Raw genomic sequence first — 17,825 nt, 5'->3', positions numbered from 1 at the left:
ATTGTAAATCAACTATGCTTCAATAAAAAAGAAAATTAAAAAAAATCCCATATAGCACCAAGAACCCACATTCTTAGGAGGCATCCTTGTCCCATGGAATATCTCTCAGCACCTCATCCCACCTGGGGTCCCAGTAAAGCCTAGTTGGGGGGAGCCCTGTGCACCCAATGTGACCTCCTGAAACGTCCCTTCCTAAGTGGTGACTTCCACGGGGGTGCTGTGGCCGGGCCCAGGGAGGGGCTGCTTCTCCCAGCCCTGGGGACATAGTGGGCGCTGTCCTGCCCCACGAAGGGTCTCTCCAGAAGGGGCTCTGTCACTTCCACGTCAGCTCAGGGTGCGGGGGAGGGAGGTGTGGGGGGGGAGCCCAGGCCAGAACAGGAAGTACAGTTGTAAATGGAGTGAATCTTTTCACTTTACCAGAACCAGATGTATAAAAGTACCAGGAAAAGAGGAAGCCAAAGGTTAAAAAAACAGACTACTGCCATCAGGAACAATGAAGTTTTATTGCCCCGCTTGTCAACATCATGGTTTACAAGTTAAAACTCTGGGCTAGACACAGTGTACGGGACAGTGGAGGGCAGAGGTGCCTCCGCCCGGGACCATGTGTGCCCCACGGCGTGAGTCTAGCACTGAGTGTGGCCGGGGCTACCCCCCAGTGTACCCTGGGTCCCCCCGCCTGGGCCATCTACAGTTTGGAAGGTTATCTGTGCCTAGGATCCTCCACCAGCAGCCCTGTCTCAGCTATGACCTAAGTCCTGCCGTGGTTTAAGAGGCCAGATAGTGACCTTGGACATCCCGTTCCCGGGCAGTCACATTTACGTGCCACATCTGCTGGGTGACAATACCAGACTGAGCTGCGCGGAGACGGGGTGCGCTCACCTGCGCGTGGGAGCCTGCACCTACACCTAGTCCACCTACAGTCAGGGCACCACCCTTTCCTCTGCTCAAGCCCCCCAGTGACTTCTACCCACTCCCTCCCTCAGAGTAAAAGCAGGTGGCGTGCCCAAGGCTCCCAGGCGCCCCCTCGCCGTGAGGCCCTGCCAGCCCTCCAGCTCACTCCCGACTCCCCGCCAGACCCTGAGGGCCTGGCCCCCTCTCCCCAGGTCAGCTCCCACCACAGGCCTTTGCACTGGTCTTCCTCCTCCCTGGAAAGCTGTCTGCAGAGATCCGCATGTCTCCCCTACTTCAAGTTTCTGCCCGAATGTCACCTGCGCAGGAGGCCCTCTCTGAGCACCCTAATAAAGCCAACAACTCCGCCCCCCTCCGCGCTCCTCCCTCTCCCTGCCTTCATACCTTCCCAGAGCACTTCTCACCTTCCAGTGTGCGATCTCATTCATAGCATGGGCTCCCCGCGAGAAGGCTTTTCTGTTTTGGTCATTGCTCCAATCCTAGCGCCCACAGCAGGCTTATTTGCCCAAGGAACAAATCACATGTGGGTTTTTTGTGCTGGGCATTTCAAACACCAGATTGGGGTTCCCTTCCCCCTCCATCCGTGACTATCTGGGTATCTTCAGGGAATTTGATATCCTTTTAACATTAACCTGAGCTCAACAGAATTAAAAAGGCAGACATTATAGGAAAGAAATGCTAAAGGTATTCCCAAATCAAACACGGCCTGTTGTCTGTCATGATCTTTTCCTCCCTGAGTGTGGGCGGCTGTAGCAACAGCCCTCAGGCCTCCCTGCAAATCCTCTGGGCTCCCATCTTGTGCTCCAGCCCCTGTTCCGGTGACCAGTTCCACGCGGACCCGCTGGCTTTGATGGGTGTGATCTGACAATCCTTGCCCCAGGCTCCTGCAGTGCACCTGCCTCTGGATCCCTGATGCTGAGTGTGTCCTACAACCACAGGAAATTGCTTGGCACTTACACGTGTGCATCTCGGGAGCCTGGAGGACGTGATGCCCACAGGTCCATCCTCCACCCACAGGGGGCAGGAATTGAAGGGTAAGGGCTCTGCCTTTTGTCTCCCCGGCGGACAATCCTGAGCAGCCACTCAGAAATTCTTCAGAAGCTCTCTCAGAAAGGAGTGCCAGCAGCCCGTAGGGGGGCCACGTGGTCAGGGGTAGCGATGGCATCTATGAAGCCATAGCACTGTAAGTCCTCCGATTGCTCCCTGGGGTAGGGGGTGAGGTGCAGGGAGGAGGTGAGGGGTTGGGACAGGTGGTCACTGTGACTTCTGACCAGTATGGAGACGATGGTCATTGTGGAACTGGCCAGGTGGTGGTGTCTGTCACCCTCAGCACAGCCAAGTATCACCGCAAGGCACACTGGGAGAGCCAAGAGCCTCTGGCACATCTTAGAAGGAGACGATGACCACTTGCTGACTGCACGGCGGACTGTGCAGAAAGCTGGATCTGTGATCTAACTGTAAGATTGGCAGAAACAGGAACAGTATTGAATGCACCGTGCTGACAGATGTCCCAGGTCAAATTCAGACACTCTGAGGTCGGAAATGGGAATGTTGGGTAGATGAGCCCCCACATCTTGACCCCTGATTTCCCTGAGTGTTCCAGGCTCCCCTCTTTTAAAGGAGAGCAGCCTCTTGTTGCCTGGAGACCCTAGAGGGTCTTCCCTGAACAAGGAGCTTTCAGGATGACGTCTGCTTCTCCTTTCCAAGATTCATCTCCACATATGATGGTTAATCTCACAGGTCAACTTGACTGGAGTGTGGATGCCCAGAGAGCTGGTTAAATGTGATTTCTGAAGGTGTCTGGGCGGGCGTTTCTGGAGGAGATGAGCTGTTGAACTGGTGAACTGCGTACAGCAGACGCCCCCTCCCATGAGGGTGGACATCCTCCGATCCACTGAGGGTCTGACTCGAACAAGAAGGCAGAAGCAGCTTGAATTTGCTCTCTGCCTGACTACTGAGCAGGGACACTGATCTTCCCCGTCCTCTTTTCCTTTGGAAGAACAATCGGGGTTGGGTCTCAGCCCAGCCCAGGTGGGGAAATGCAGTCCTGCTTCAGGAGAAGGTAGTCTCTGCATCCAAGGAGTTCGGAGTTTAGCAGGCACTGGGGGAGCAGGGGTGGGAGGAACTCTTGACAGCATTGGACTAGGGTGGGGGAATAAGTGGCTTTAAGTGAATTTATTGACTTGAGGGTGTCACTCATGACTTGGGGCTCCGTTCGTGGCAAGGACACCCAGAGCCAGTCCTCACAGTACCTGGAAGGCTTCTGGAAGCTTGGCTGTGGTGATGCTCGATGTTAGCCAATGAGGAGAAGGTCCTGGAGCTGCCTTTCTGTAACACTGAGGAAGAGACTGGCAGGCTCGGTGGTGCTGACCATGCAGCTGTGATGGTGGAGCCTGTGGTGGGAGGGGAAGGGCTCTTCTGGCACTGCGCCCAAAGACACTGTGAGCATTCCTGTTTAGAGGCTGCCTCTCATGTCCTTGGATCCCAAGGACAGAATCACAGCAAAATCGAGCATGGCCCCAGGAGGTACGAGGCGAGCTTCCCGAACTGTCTATGAAGTGGGTACCTCAAACCCGAACCCTCCGAGTCACAGGTGGTTTTTCCAAGATGAAGCACAATGCAGTCTGGACGTCCCATTGTGTCACTTCATTGCAAAGCAAAGGAAAGCCTGGCCAGTGGAACCAACAGCTTAGCACAGAATCCAGTAATGCTGGGAGGTGGAAGGAGTGAGGGCATCAGCACTGTGTGGTCAGAGCCCAGTCTCACCCGACCCAGAGAGACAGGAGGTGTGGAACCTGGCGGGTGATCAGCCCAGAGAGAGGGGCAGCCCTCAGGCCCTCATCGCCACTACTGGGGCTCCAGCTCTTTATGTCTTACAGAGTCCAGAATTACCTCCAGAGAGGCTCGTCTTAGAGCCAAGCAGGACTATTTCACAGCAGGTTTTCTCGCTGAAGACTTTGCAAACCATGTTTGACTCCATGTCCTCCCCGCCCCTCCCCCACCACCATTAGCCATCCAGCCTGACTGGCAGGTCTGGGGGAAGTTTTCACCAGTAGGTGTGGTTTCTCTCAGGCATGTCTGCTGAGCAGAGGGAGACTGGATGAGTCACACCTACTGTGTGCAGAGCACTGTAGGAGCGGATGTGGGGGGAGTGGTACCCTGGCGGAGCATCAGACCTGAGATGCAGGCTGGAGGGAGGGACAGGGGCCACTGGATACACCTGGATGTACTGGCTCTGTCCTCCAGTCCACAGTCAGCCAGCGCCCACTCCCCACATCCCTGCTTCCCTCAGCCCTACCTTCCAAGACAAACTGAGGTCCTGCCCACAACCTGAGACGTTCACTTGATGTGTTGCTGAGACAGAGCCCGAACGTGCTGACTGAACATATTCTAATAACTCGGGGTTGGGGGGGAATCCGTATCGCAAAGCACCCTACGCAGTCTGGCTTTACAAGGACTGCTTACTCTGCGGGAACAGCAGCGTGTTCAACCTTCTCCCCATCATGTGGTGTGTGACACTGCGCGCAGATGAATTCAAGAAGAGATGACGTGGAATTCACAATCAAGGACAGAAATGGTAAAGAAATTGCAACTGATGTCAGACTATTGCCTCAAGGAACAGTTATTTTTGAAGATATCAGCATTGAACATTTTGAAGGAACTGTAACCAAAGTTATCCCAAAAGTACCCAGTAAAAGCCAGAATGACCCATTGCCAGGATGCATCAAAGTTGATTTTGTGATTCCTAAAGAACTTCCCTTTGGAGACAAAGATACGAAATCCAAGGTGACCCTGGGGGAAGGCGACCATGTTAGGTTTAATATCTCAACAGATCGTCATGACAAATTAGAGCGAGCAACCAACATAGAAGTTCTGTCAAATACATTTCAGTTCACTAGTGAAGCCAGAGAAATGGGTGTGATTGCTGCCATGAGAGATGGTTTTGGTTTCATCAAGTGTGTGGATCGTGATGCTCGTATGTTCTTCCACTTCAGTGAAATTCTGGATGGTAACCAGCTCCATATTGTAGATGAAGTAGAGTTTACTGTGGTTCCTGATCTGCTCTCTGCCCAAAGAAATCATGCTATTAGGATTAAAAAATTTCCCAAGGGCACGGTTTCATTCCACTCCCATTCAGAACATCGTTTTCTGGGCACTGTAGAGAAAGAAGCCACTTTTTCCAATCCTAAAACCCCTAGCCCAAATAAAGGCAAAGAAAAGGAGGCTGAGGATGGTATTATTGCTTATGATGACTGTGGGGTGAAACTGACTATTGCTTTTCAAGCCAAGGATGTGGGAGGATCTACTTCTCCTGAAATAGGAGACAAGGTTGAATTTAGTATTAGTGACAAACAGAGGCCTGGACAGCAGATTGCAACTTGTGTACAACTCTTAGGTCGTAATTCCAACTCCAAGAGGCTCTTGGGTTATGTGGCCAGTCTGAAGGATAATTTTGGATTTATTGAAACAGCCAATCATGATAAGGAAACCTTCTTCCATTACAGTGAGTTCTCTGGTGATACTGATAGCCTGGAACTGGGGGACATGCTCGAGTACAGCCTGTCCGAAGGCAAAGGCAACAAAGTCAGGGCAGGAAAAGTGAACAAAACACACTTGGTGAACGGCATTACTGAGGAAGCTGATCCCACCATCTACTATGGTAAAGTCATCCGCCCCTTGAGAAGTGTTGATCCAACACAGACTGAGCACCAAGGAATGATCGAGATCGTGGAGGAAGGGGATATGAAAGGTGAAGTCTATCCATTTGGCATAGTTGGGATGGCCAACCAAGGGGATTGCCTACAAAAAGGGGAGAGTGTCAAGTTCCAGTTATGTGTCCTGGGCCAAAGTGCACAGACTATGGCCTATAACATCACACCCCTGCGTACGTAGGGCCACAGTGGAGTGTGTGAAAGATCAGTTTGGCTTCATTAACTATGAAGTAGGAGATAGCAAGAAGCTCTTTTTCCGTGTGAAAGAAGTTCAGGATGGCATTGAGCTACCAGCTCCAATGCTGAAGTCCCAACCCCGAGAGCCACAGAACATGGCCTTCTTTGGAAATGGCTTGTTGCTGATGCAATTGGTTAAGTAAGGATGAGTTCATTAGGGTGGGATCCAATCCAATATGGCTGGGCCCTTAAAAGAAGGGGAGAGTTGGACACAGACACGCACACAAGAACACCACGCGAACATGAAGGCGGAGATGGGGGTGATGCTGCTGTGAGCCGAGGATTATGGCCCAGGACTGTCCAAAGCCTACCAGCCAAGCACCAGAAAGACAGGGCCGAGGCCTGAGACAGTCTCCCGGGCAGCCCTCGGAGGAGCCAGCCCTGCAGACACCCTGCTTTTAGACCCTCGCATCCAGAGTAGGGAGATGTTCTTTGTCCGTTTTTTCTCAGCTACAGCAGCCCCAGCCCACGACTCCAGGTGGGAAGCACATACAGAGGCCAGGTGGGCTCAGCGCTCAAGACTCAGCAAACTCTTGGGCCCTCTCTGTGCTGAGGTTTCTGTGATCTTCACGCTCAGGAAAGAACTGGCTTTGAATTCCAAGCCGCACTGGGGTCAGAACTCGGCCTGGAGCTGAAGGGCTGCAGGGGTACCCGTGTGGGTGGAAATGGGCACTGAAGACCCCTTCCCTGAGTGTGAGGCCTGACAAGATGTTGGCACCTGGGCCAAGGGATGCTGGCTTTAAAGGATGCTGTCTTTGAGTGGATGCTGTCCTGATTAAGACTCAAATGGCAAGTTTGTGGCCAGCACCTTTCCCACAGATTTTGGCTGTTCTTATGGCCCTCCTCCAGGCCCGGGTGTCTGAGGTCAGAACACCAGGTCTGGGATGTTCCATTCAATCCAGACGACGTATCGAATCCTCTTAATAACACGAGGGCAAAGCAAGGGGCCACGGGGCTGGGTTCTGGCTCCATGGAGCTCACACACTGAGTGTGAAATGAGACACTCGCAGGAGGCCAGGCTACAGCGCCCACGGCCTATGGGCTCTCAGCGCCCAAGAAACACGGGGAGGAGGAGTCCAGAAGTGTAAAGTGCCATCTCCACCCATGGAGGCCTCCCGCCCCATCTGGCCTCCCAGTGCTGGGCTGCGGGACCAGAACCACCCAGGGCTCAGGAGGTCAGGGCAGGGAGGAGTCTGTGTCTACGGCCCACGCCGAATGCAAACTCTTTAGGAGGAAACAAAAAAGAGCAGCAGATAAGCCCCTAGGACCCAGTTTCTTAATTGTGAAGTCAGGCAGGCAAATGAGAGACAAATGAGGACTTGGACTTATGAGTTTTCAGCCCTTGGGCTGACCCTGGCCAGCCCTGTCCCCACCCAGGCTGGACTCCAGGAGCTCCTGGTCCGGGCCCAGCCCCTGCCTGAGTCACCCAGAGGACCAGCCTCCTGGGGCCCTGCCAGCACTCTGACTGACAGCATCTTTGATAATGGAGTATTTCTACAAGGTCGCTTTAAATCCAAACTACAGACTGTTCTGGAAACCACTGCCTCAAGCTGTGTGAGGCAGAAAAAAACAAAAAACAAAAACAAAAAAAGAACAACCTGCCAATTAAAGTCCATAATACATTTTGTACACAGTTTGTGGTGTTATAGTCGCTTTAATCTTTTTTCCTAACCTCTGACTCCTCCAAAGATTTGTGCATCCACTGACCCAACACACAGTCGCACTTCTAAGCAACCAACTCGTAAAACTAGACTCTGGACCATGTGCCTGACGGCCTTGTAACATCTCCAAGGGCAAAGAGTGACGTGATCTGTTGAAAAAGAGCCAAGTCACTGTTTCTGTGTTTTCTGTCAAGGAGCTGCGTATTGAAGTCCCGTGATGATGACTGAGGGTCGTGTTGGCCTTCCTTTGTCGGTATCCCAGGTTGGCACAATCCAGTCCCACCATCCTGGGGGCCACCCTGTGTCCACCCAGTGGCCCCCAGCAAGGCTGGGCACCTGGGCATAGGCTGGGCTGGCAACACCGAAGCGGGGGTGGTGGTGAGGGGAGACCTCCATCCTCAGAGCCCCCCAGCTCCCTGCCATGTAGACTTCAGGACCCCAGCACTTAGTGGGTCCCTCCAGGCCCCATGCCAGGCCTGTGCCATGCCTGGTGGGGAAAAGTACTGTTTTCTACCCCCCCCCCAACCAAGTCTCTGTTTCAAACAAAGAACTGTATCTCCAGACCTGGCCTTTGTTCCCTCTCTGCTCTGAGGATGCCTGGGGCCCAGGGCAGGACAGCGTAGCAAAAGGACTTGTCGGATAAGGCAAAGTGGAGTTCATCCCATTACTCAGCATCCTGGTCTCAGCTCACACTTCAATAGGTGTGAAAACACCAGACATGCTTGATTCATCCGTTCTCGCCATGAGGAGTGCGCCTAGCCCTGGAGTTGGGCAGCCTGGCGGCCAGGGTCAGCCTGCCGTCCCTGGGACGGGCTAGCATCAGGCCCGGGATGGGCAGCCGTGGGGGCAGGTGGGCGCTCAGCACTGCAGCAGCACCCGCAGTTCCACCGTCACTGGGCTCCCCCGCGATGGGGACCATGGTGAGTTCCGTTTCCCTGCATCTCCCACCTTAAGGAGCACAGGACACAAGGTTTGGGCTCTTCCTGCCCATCGGAGCAAAAATACTGCAGTCACATCCAGGACAGTCACACCCAGCAGAGTCACAAGCAGGACCCAGTGAAGTGGCACCACCTCTGGTGTCCCCGACCTGAGGATTAAGCCTCTGAGAAACTGGAAACAGGTGCCAAGGGGCCCTCCTCACCCCAGGTAAGGTCTCAGTAGCAATTAGTGGCCCCAAAAGCCCCACAGTGTCTCTGTGGGTGGGTGGGTGGGTGGGTGGGAGAGACACAGGGGCTGGGGTCCCTGGCTGGGCTGACAGAGGCACTGACCCTGACAGGCTCTGACTGTCCTTTAGGCATCAAGTGTCCAGTGACCTGGAAGCCACAAGGCCAGGCCCTGATTATTGACAGGCCCTGTGGTCAGCTGGTACTGAGGCGGGAAGCCCTATGAAAAGACCAGCAGGACCCCCAAGCAGGGCCACTACTCTCCTGCCAGCACCATCCTGTTTCCTGGCCCAGAGGTTCTATCTCACTTTTTGCCTCTGAAACGGCTTACTTACCCCTAAAATTCTATTGGTTCCCTGAGCTCACTCTGATTGGTTATTTCCTTCACTCCTGATTGGTTATTTATCTCACTCTTGATTGGTCTATTTCTACAAAGCTTGTTCCTGGTTGGTCAACTTCTGTTGTACTTTATTTGCATATGATGTTGCAAAGTGTAAAACTGGCAGCCTATAAAGGCCTGTGTAAACCTACAGATGGGGTCCAGAGCTTGGAGTGTTAACTCTTCTGGGTCTGCTGGCATAATGAACCTGAGTTCTCCAACTCTCCGAGTGCTGCTTGGTCTCTCGCCCGGATCCAGGTTGCTGTCACAACTGAGTTGTAACACATTTTTCTGCAACATTTCCACGCCAACCTGGCTGCAGGCTCCAGGTCCCCCCAGACACTCCCTGCCCCTGCCCAGCAATGCACCGGTCCCTGTCCTGGAGGGACGTCCAAGGATGCTGGGTTAGTGAGGCAGCCCCCTGGTCCTTGTGACCAGAGATGTCTAAATGACTCTTGGCCATTCACTGCACTGGCATACAAATGATGGGGAGAGAGGGAGGAATTCTGAATGGGGCTGAACAGGAGGAACAATCTAGAAGGCAGGGCCATGGTGCCAGGGCCAAGGAAGAGCTTTCCTGGAGGGAAGGGGAATCGGATGCTGCAGGGAGGTGCGGTGTGATGAGGACTCAATGACGACATGGAGCTGGACCACCCAGAGGTCCCAAGGCCACAGCACTGTGACGTGAGGCAGCAAGGGAGGGGCCGGATTATGGTGGGGATCATCCCAGCATCACAGTCCAGAGACCAGCCAAGTGATTCTGCACCCACGGCGAAAGACACCCCCATCCCCATCCTCTTCCGCCCCACCCGGTGACGTCAGAGGGAGCCCTGACATGTTGCGGGTCCCTGCACCCCTTCCCCACATGACATTCCCCCCTTCCCAAGGAGCAGAGAGCAAGCCTGCAGGCAGTAGCAACCTTCTGAGGACATGTTTTATGTTCACTCCTGCGTCTCACAAGTGAGACTACTCTCCTCGTTTAGTGCAGTAATTGTTGACGAATCCATCGAAGTACAAACGTGAGCCCATTTAAGGGAAAAAGATCGAGTGGGTAGCAGACTGTCACGTATGGGGCGTGGACATGGCAGAGATGATCAAGGCGGCACCTGGTGGTGCAGGACGTTGAGGCAGGAATGACGGTCCGCGGAGGAGGGAATTTGGCACAGGTGTGGTGGGAGGGAGACGAGAAGGTGGACCCGGTTCCATCCTCAGAGGCCACGGAAGAGGCCTGAGAAAGGCCCTCATGGCTCCTTGTGAGATGAACTCAAGTCCCACAAACACCAACATCGCGGCCCCTGGTCCTGCCCCCTGGTCCCAGGGCTGCCTGCCCGGATGGTGTCAGCCCCTGGGAACATCCGCGGACATCCCGGTTTGGCAAACTCCCTCTCGGGCCTCCAGCTGTTTGGGAATAAACAACAGAAGAGAAATGCAGACAATCGTGAAGTCACGGATGTCGCATGAGCAGCCTGACCCATGTCCCTCCCCGATGCCAGGAAGCCAAGTGAGGAGGTTATGATTTAATCAGAGAACCCCAGCTTGTCGGTGACACTGGGCAGACACCAGAGGAATGGGGCTGGGCCTGTCCTCCTTTGCCCTTCCCGACTCCATAAAGAAAACATGACCCAGGTGTGGGAGACTGTGCTGTTACCCAGGGGTCTGCGTTCAAATTAGGGATGGACATCTCATGCTCTGGGATCTGGGGTTGAACAGCTCAGAATGTTCTGAAGAGGAGATGTGTCTCATCCATTTTCTCCCTCATTTCCCCCAGGAGAATCCAGGCTCTGTGTCCCTCACAGAGACCCAGCGTCTCCACCAGGGAAGAAAACCAACTGACAGGTGGCCGGCCCGCGGGATCTGCCTCGAACGAGACAGGAGTGAGCTCACAGTTTGACCCGAGCCCGCCTTCCTTCCTGAGGCGTCTTCTCCTGTTTTCCGCTTGGTTCCCTCTGACCCCTTCCTTCCAGCCTTCAGTTTGAGAGCAATTTCTCTCAGAAAGCTTAGGAACATGAATACGGGGTGGGGGGACATAGGGTTCCTTCTAGACTTCCCCCAAGCCTGGTCCCAGAGTCCTGGCCAGGTGCTGGCCCTGCTCAGACCCCTGTGGGACCCCTGGCTCTGGGAGGGTGCAGGACCAGTGGACGCACCGCAGGGAACCCATCTGACTTGTTAGTTACATAACTGTATTTTAATAAGGGGAGAGCAGAAGAAGGGAGAGGAGGCAAGAGCCGTCCTCCCTCCAGGGGACAGAGCCAACCCCTCCCCTCCCCATCTGGCCTAGACCTAGACAGACAGGTGGCCCAGGGGCGAGGGGCTGGAGGTGAGGGCAGAGGGCTGGGGCTTTGGGGTCCGGCTGGATTGGATTCCTCTCTCTGCCTCACCCAGCATCACCCCCTCCCACTGAAGGTACACAGCAAACCCGAAGTCACACGTCCCATGCACCATGGAGCAGGGGGTCTGGCTGGCGGCTTTGTTCTCTGATGTTCCCGCTGGCTCAGAAGGGGAATGGCTGATATCTTTCCAGGTTTTTAGGATTTCAAGGAGGCATTCCAAAAATGCAGATGAAGTAGCAGCAATGTCATGTGGACAGTTACAGAGAGCCCATCTTCATCCCTGGAGCATGAACCCAGTGACAACAGACCCCTCCCCCTTCAGCTCTCCTGGGAACGGTTGCTGTCAAGGGTTTTGCCTGCAGGGCTCCCATGCTCCCGCCTTCCCACCACCTGGGAAGCTCTCTTTCGTGGTGGAGGCGGAGAATGGGTTGTCCTGTTGCTGTCACGTGCAGGTGAGGACGGGGAGCGGACGCGGGGTGGACGGAACCAGGGGAGGAGCTCTGGGTGCAGGAGGCTGGAAGTTTTGAGGGCTCGGCCCTATCCGCCCCATGGACAAGGGGACAGGGGTGTGTCCCCTGGAGAGCAGGCACCTGGATGGAGGTGGCTTCCTGACATCTCCGCACCGAGAATGGGGATGGAAGGCTCTTCATGCGAAGCCCCCTTGGAAGGAGTGGGTTTCAGTGGGCACTTCGGGACTGACCCGAGTCACTGGGACGAGTCCCAGTGAGGGAGGTCTACACTCTCTCCTCTGGAAGTGTAGACCCACACAGGCGCTTGCTGCCAGCCAGAGCATGTTCCGGTCCTCCGCCTCCACCACACCCCCCTCAACATCTAACCAAACTTGGGGCACAGGATTCTGAAGAAGGACTTTTGCAAGTCAGCTCCTTGCCCTCCTGACTCAGGGCTGGCACTGCGATGACAGAAGAGCCCCACCCCTTCCAGCGTGGTGCACACTGGGGCGGGGGCACACACTGTGGTGCAGCTGAGCAGAAGAGGAGCTCTTTCATGGACTCAGGCTGCTGTTTCAGGCATGTGGGTTTGTCCCATTGCCCAGTCCCCAGGAAGCATCGCAGCCACACATGCTTGCTGAGGTGAAGACGCAGCCAAGCAGCCCTGCATCTGAAGCCCAGCTCCCCTGCCTGCCAGCCACGCGACCTTGGGCAAGTTAGTTAACCTCCTTGCTTTTCTCATCTGTAAAATGGGCACAGTGATCACTGCCTCCCTTTCGGGGCCCGTCTCGTAGTCAGTGCCTGATCGACAGCAGAGACCATATGCTGCGTGGTGCTTAATGGATGTGGAAACCTCTTTTTTTTTTTTTTAATCTTCATCACATGAATAGAGCGATATCATTGCACCCATTTACAGATGTGGAAATCGATAAATAACTTGCCTCAAAGCTAATCTCAGGATCAGTGCTCACTCCACCGCATCACAAGGCTTCTTCCATTTGCTTCTTTCTTTAGTTAAATCCAGTCACCACCTATAAGCTCCCTTTCCTTCCAGGCCCTCCCTCCTCCCCCAGGATGGGTGGCAGCCCCCTTTTCCCTGCCGCCCCGGCTCCAGGAGACAGGTGGTCCGTTGCCCCAGGCTCCTCCAGCCGCCTTTAACTGAGCAGGAGAGGGCCTTCCCTCTCTGCTCCTTCTCCCAGCTCTTATTAAAGCAATTAAAATGCATTCTGCTGCTCCAAGGTGTAAATGTGTTCCCACGGCTGGTGACTGTCTATGCAAAGAGGCATTTAGAGTAAAAATAGTCTTCTAAGTGGCTTAAAGGCTTACAGTAGAGTGGGAGACCAGCTTTCATCATTTGAGGCATTTTTACAGGGCCAGTGGTGGTGACAGCTCCAGCCCCATGAACACGTCGTCGGCACCAGAACTGAGGGAACAGAAGTCGGACCACGGGGTTCTGGAAGGAGGGGAGGGCAGCTTAGCGTCCTGCTCCTAGAAGAGCGAGATGCTGATCTGCCCAAGGAGGGGCAGCCTGCTTCGGGTGTCAGGATCCCAGACTCCCAGATCCCAGGTCCCAGGCACTCACCATCGGGGCGGGCCGCTGGCTCGCCCTCTGCAGCAGGAAGGCAGAGGTCAGAGGGTGGTCCGCCTTGACCTCCACTGGCCTGCCTGTCCTGTCTTGCCTTCTCTGCCCCCGGCGGCTGTCAGAGGCCACCAAGTGGAGTCCTGCTCATCAAGCGCTCTGCTGATGTCTTAGCATTTCCAGGGCGACCTAATTCTCTGTGTCAGTTTTCCACAACCCTTCTATTTTTTTCCCTCTCTTGTTTATAAGAGCAAATCGCTGGACTGAGATCAAGTGGTCTGAGGTGCCAAGAAACCAGAGAGGCTGCAGAGGCTCCTAGCACGCCGCAGAAAGGCCTCTGGGGCCAGCACCACCCAGCGGAGGGGCCACCCGGGGCCGGGGTCCAGGCCTCCTGACTCGGGATGGATACGTCCTGGGCACCCGGGCGGCTCTGGGTGCCTCCTGCCTGCCAGTCATCTCAGGGCACCACCAGCACCCCTGCCTCCTCGCCATCATCCCCTGCCCCTCTCTGACAGTGGAGATAAATGGGACGGCGCCTTCGTTCACCTGCCCGAGGCCATCCAGAGGGGCGGCGGGAGAGCTGGGCGCAAGCCCTGGAACTCTGGTAAATTCCAGGGCTTGGAATTTAGAAATTAAATCACAGTTTCTATTTTCACCATTTTGCTCTCTCCTCTCCTGCCTCTTTCTGGGCCGCCCTCACTTCTTCTCTCCTGCGGTTTCCATGAGCTCAGGGAGGGGCACGCATTTGACCTGACAGACGAGGAGCGTCAGGCCGATGACAGGGCTGTCCTGGGTTACCCTACTTGAGGCGGTACCTGCGTGGGAAACGAAATTTCCAGACTCATTTGCAAGATGCCTCGTGCAGGCATTTAGAATGATCCAACAGAGGGAGCAACCTTCAGGCCTCAAGCCCCCTCCCACCACCACGGGCCTTGTAAACCGTGATGTACACGAATCCCCTCCGGAGATGGTCTGAGGCCGGAGAGGCTCGGGTCGGGTGGGTCTGGGTGGGGCCCAGCGGCTGCATGCCTAACAAGCACCCAGGTTCCAGAAGTTTCTAGTGTGAGGCCTGAGCTCTGGGCCCCAAGGCCCTGGACCATGAGTTTTCAGCCTGGATTCCTGGGGTTTCCTGAGGTGGCCTCAGAGGCCGGCCTGAGGTTATGGGAAGGGGTTCTGAGTAAGATTTCCCCTGGAAAAGGGGCTTTTCATGCTTTGGAAAAAGGTTCGGAAACCACAGCCCTAAATGTAAGATCTCATGCATTTGGAGATACTTACTAGGATGTGGCAAGAAACTTCTCTCCCAAAGATCTCTTTTTTAATACACTTTGCTGACCCAGAGGAATCAGCAGCCATATTTGGACAGCTGGCCTCCCAGTGACCTCCCTGCGACCCGGTGGAAAATGCTGGAGTTGCTCCACTCAGGAGTAATTATATTTACACAGGCTTCGTGGCATCCCTGTCTCCCTGTCCCGCTCTCTCATGGATGCTTATAGGAACACTTGCTTCTGGAATTCATCAGCTCCAGCTGTTTACTTCCATTTGAAGCCAGAAATTTATTTTTCCCCCGGTGGTTCAGTTTCTTACGGGAGAAAGAGGAAAGAAGGCTTCAAACCAGCAATTACCAGAAATTGTTACCATCACTGAAAGATCAGTCGCTCTGTCCCAAATTTTGAGAGCTCGCCACCAGATCAGAGGAAAAAAGATATTTGAGCTGGAAGGACCTTAACATAACTCAGTGGTTTTTTTTTTTTAACGGAGGTACTGGGGATTGAACCCAGGAGATCACGTATGCTAAGCACGCACTCTACCACTGAGCTCTACCCTCCCCCGCCGTGATCCTCTCCACTGTGGTCTGCAAGGAAAGGATTCTGGGATCAGAGGTGATGGGAACGTGCTGGGCTGAACAAATTTCTCGGCTCTAGGATTACTGGGAGTCCTTTATAAGCTAACAGTGTCCAAAGCTCCGAAGGGCAATTAGAGTCTGCTGTATTACCCAAATTTCCTTGATCACAGAGCCTGCTTTTACAGGACATCTCAAGGAACACCAGCATTCCACGGAACCCCACTTCTGGGACCAGCAGACAGAGCCAGGCTCTATAGCTTCAGATGAAATCCCCAATGCTGGGCCGACATCTTCCCTCGTGGTCTGGTTCCCTTCGCTGGACACCAGAGCTTCCCGCCTCTGGAGTTACAATTCCAGGAAGGTCCTGCCTGAGACTCTGGGCAGCCCTGACTGTGGTGGCAGAGCCTGAGGCCAAAGGGTCGCCCCAGGGGCCACATGTTGCTGGTGCAAGGCTGGAACTGGGTTTCATTTCCCTTTGTGTCTCTAGGGTGGCCCCTGGGGCTTAGCCTAGAGGTTGGGGGATCATAGGAAGACAGTTTGGAGGGCAGCCAGGAGTAGATGCCCAAGCCAGAGGCTGTGCAGAGCTCCTGAGAGATCAGGGAGAGGGGGAGAGAGGCCACTGGGGCTGGGATCCCGGAGAAAGCAAGGGGTCCAGGGGCACCTTCTGGGAGGGGTGGGTGGGCGCAGCAGGGCATCAGCTGTTCTGCATTGAGGACGCTTCAACTGTCCCAGAGCCTCAGTTTACAAGTGTCTTAAATGGGTTCTGCGATGAGTCTAAGGACCCTCCCAGGTCCTCAGGGAAAGCCTCCCATATGGCCCGTCCCAAGGCATGAGGACAGTCTATTCGAGGCAAGCTGGGTGACCTTGGTGTCGCCCAGATGAGCACTTTTTATTTTAATAGTTATGTTTGTGCTTTACCACTTGTTAGGACAAGTAGGAACTAGGACCTCAAATCTGTGCTTTCCTGGGTGTTCTTGCCTCAGTGGAGGCTGAAGCCAGGGGCCCCAGAGGCTCCAGCGAATGCTTGGCTGCTGATGTCCTGAGGTGGGAGCAGAAACACCACTGTGAGCAGACCGCTGGTGACAGCAGGTATAGATGCCCAGGAAAATTCAGGGCTCCCCGCAAGAAGGAAGGTCTCCCGAGCGCGTGAGGGAGCTGCTCCCTGCGGCCAGGGAGGTGTGGCCGTAGGGTCATGGACTCAGCCTGCACCCTCGGCCCCACCAGGTCCCCTCCAGCCAGCAACCAGGGGGACAGAAGCTCAGCTGCTTGTCAGAACCAGAGCAATTAACGTGAGTCCCCCGAGTCTCAGGAACCCAGCCTCCACATCTGCACCTCTCCCGGCAAAGCCTGATGGTCCCCAGCAGAGACAGACGCCCGAGGACACATAAGAAGGTCTGCGGATGGAAAGAAAATGCCACAATGGGGACAGCTTTCTGCCCGTCTGGCTGCCTTACGATCTGGCTTCTGTCCCTTTGGGTTCCAAACCTCGATTTCATTCTTGGGACAAGCTGGTGCTCATGCGTACCGCTCCCAGCCCACCTGGCGAGGCTGTGTTGAACGTGTAAGAGAGAGAAACTCCAGTCACTCCAGAGATGTCCCTGTTTGACCCCTGAACGCTGCGGATCAACGTGACGCGGGCCCTGGCCTGTGCAGAGGCTTAAATAATGTAAAACTTTCTATTTTCTGATTACAGCTCCAACCTGGTCCAGGCGAGAGGGCTCTGCCCGTTTGTCACGCTCCTGCAGGGAGTAATAATGGCCACTGGGGTCAGTGAGGGCTCACTGTGGGTCGCGCACTATTCTAAGAACTTGGCAATTATTAGCTCATCTGACCCCGTGAGCCGGGGATGGTTATTACTCCCATTTCATAGATGAGCAGAGTAAGGCGTTACTTAGAGGCAAGCAAGTTGGGAGCTGGGCCTTCAAACCCTTTCCCAGGGAGGCCACTCACTGCCTCCCCCAGGAAAAACTCAGAACCTGCAGACTTTCTGATCACACGCTTGGTGGCAGAGCACGTGTTTGGCCTGAACAAGGCCCCGGGACCAAGCCCAGTACCTCCATCAAGAAATAAGAAAGTGAGCAAAGCTAACTACCCCCCCTCAAAACAAATTTTAAAAACTGCAAAGAAGCAAATAAAATTCAAAAAATTTTTTTAAAAAAGAAATTGGCCCAAATGAGATTAAAAAAAAATCTAATGATATGCTCAAAAACAGAGACAAAAAACACCACATGTGCAGATTTCTACAGTCAATACTTTTCAGCGTGAATCGAGGGGGCCGGTTTCCTCTAAAATAACATGGGAATCGAAAAATCGAGAGGGATCTCCAGGCGCCTGGGTTCTGGAAATGTGACTTCCTGCCTGAGGAAGCTCGACCTGGGAATGTCACCCGAGCTCCCAGCTACTCTGCGGAAGAGGCCAGGAGTGGGGCACGGGCTGAGGAGCCTTCTGGAACCTTCATCCTGGGACTTGGTCCAGGAGAGGGAGTGGGTTTGGGGTTGGTGGGAGGCCAGTCTGACCTGCTGCTCATAAGCCCCAGGACATATCAGGGCCGTTTTGTGCAGAA

At 54.5% G+C, this 17,825-nt stretch overlaps 1 long non-coding RNA gene and 1 pseudogene across 1 annotated transcript; one reads left to right on the top strand and one right to left on the bottom strand.

The window, feature by feature from the left end:
• Positions 1-4,683: 4,683 nt before the first annotated feature.
• LOC102536704 (cold shock domain-containing protein E1 pseudogene) lies at positions 4,684-6,001 on the top strand (annotated as a pseudogene).
• A 3,976-nt stretch (positions 6,002-9,977) lies between these two features.
• Positions 9,978-17,037, bottom strand: LOC140691539 (uncharacterized). Its single transcript, XR_012067251.1, has 2 exons — positions 16,963-17,037; positions 9,978-10,459 (listed from the first exon to the last, which is right to left on the bottom strand). It is a non-coding gene; the product is annotated as an uncharacterized lncRNA (long non-coding RNA).
• Between the last annotated feature and the right edge of the window lie 788 nt (positions 17,038-17,825).

The sequence above is a fragment of the Vicugna pacos genome, chromosome 35, assembly GCF_048564905.1.
Source record: "Vicugna pacos chromosome 35, VicPac4, whole genome shotgun sequence".
Lineage (NCBI taxonomy): Eukaryota > Metazoa > Chordata > Mammalia > Artiodactyla > Camelidae > Vicugna > Vicugna pacos.
The sequence above is the reverse complement of the archived record's forward strand: the minus strand, read 5'-3'. Positions and strand labels throughout refer to the sequence as shown.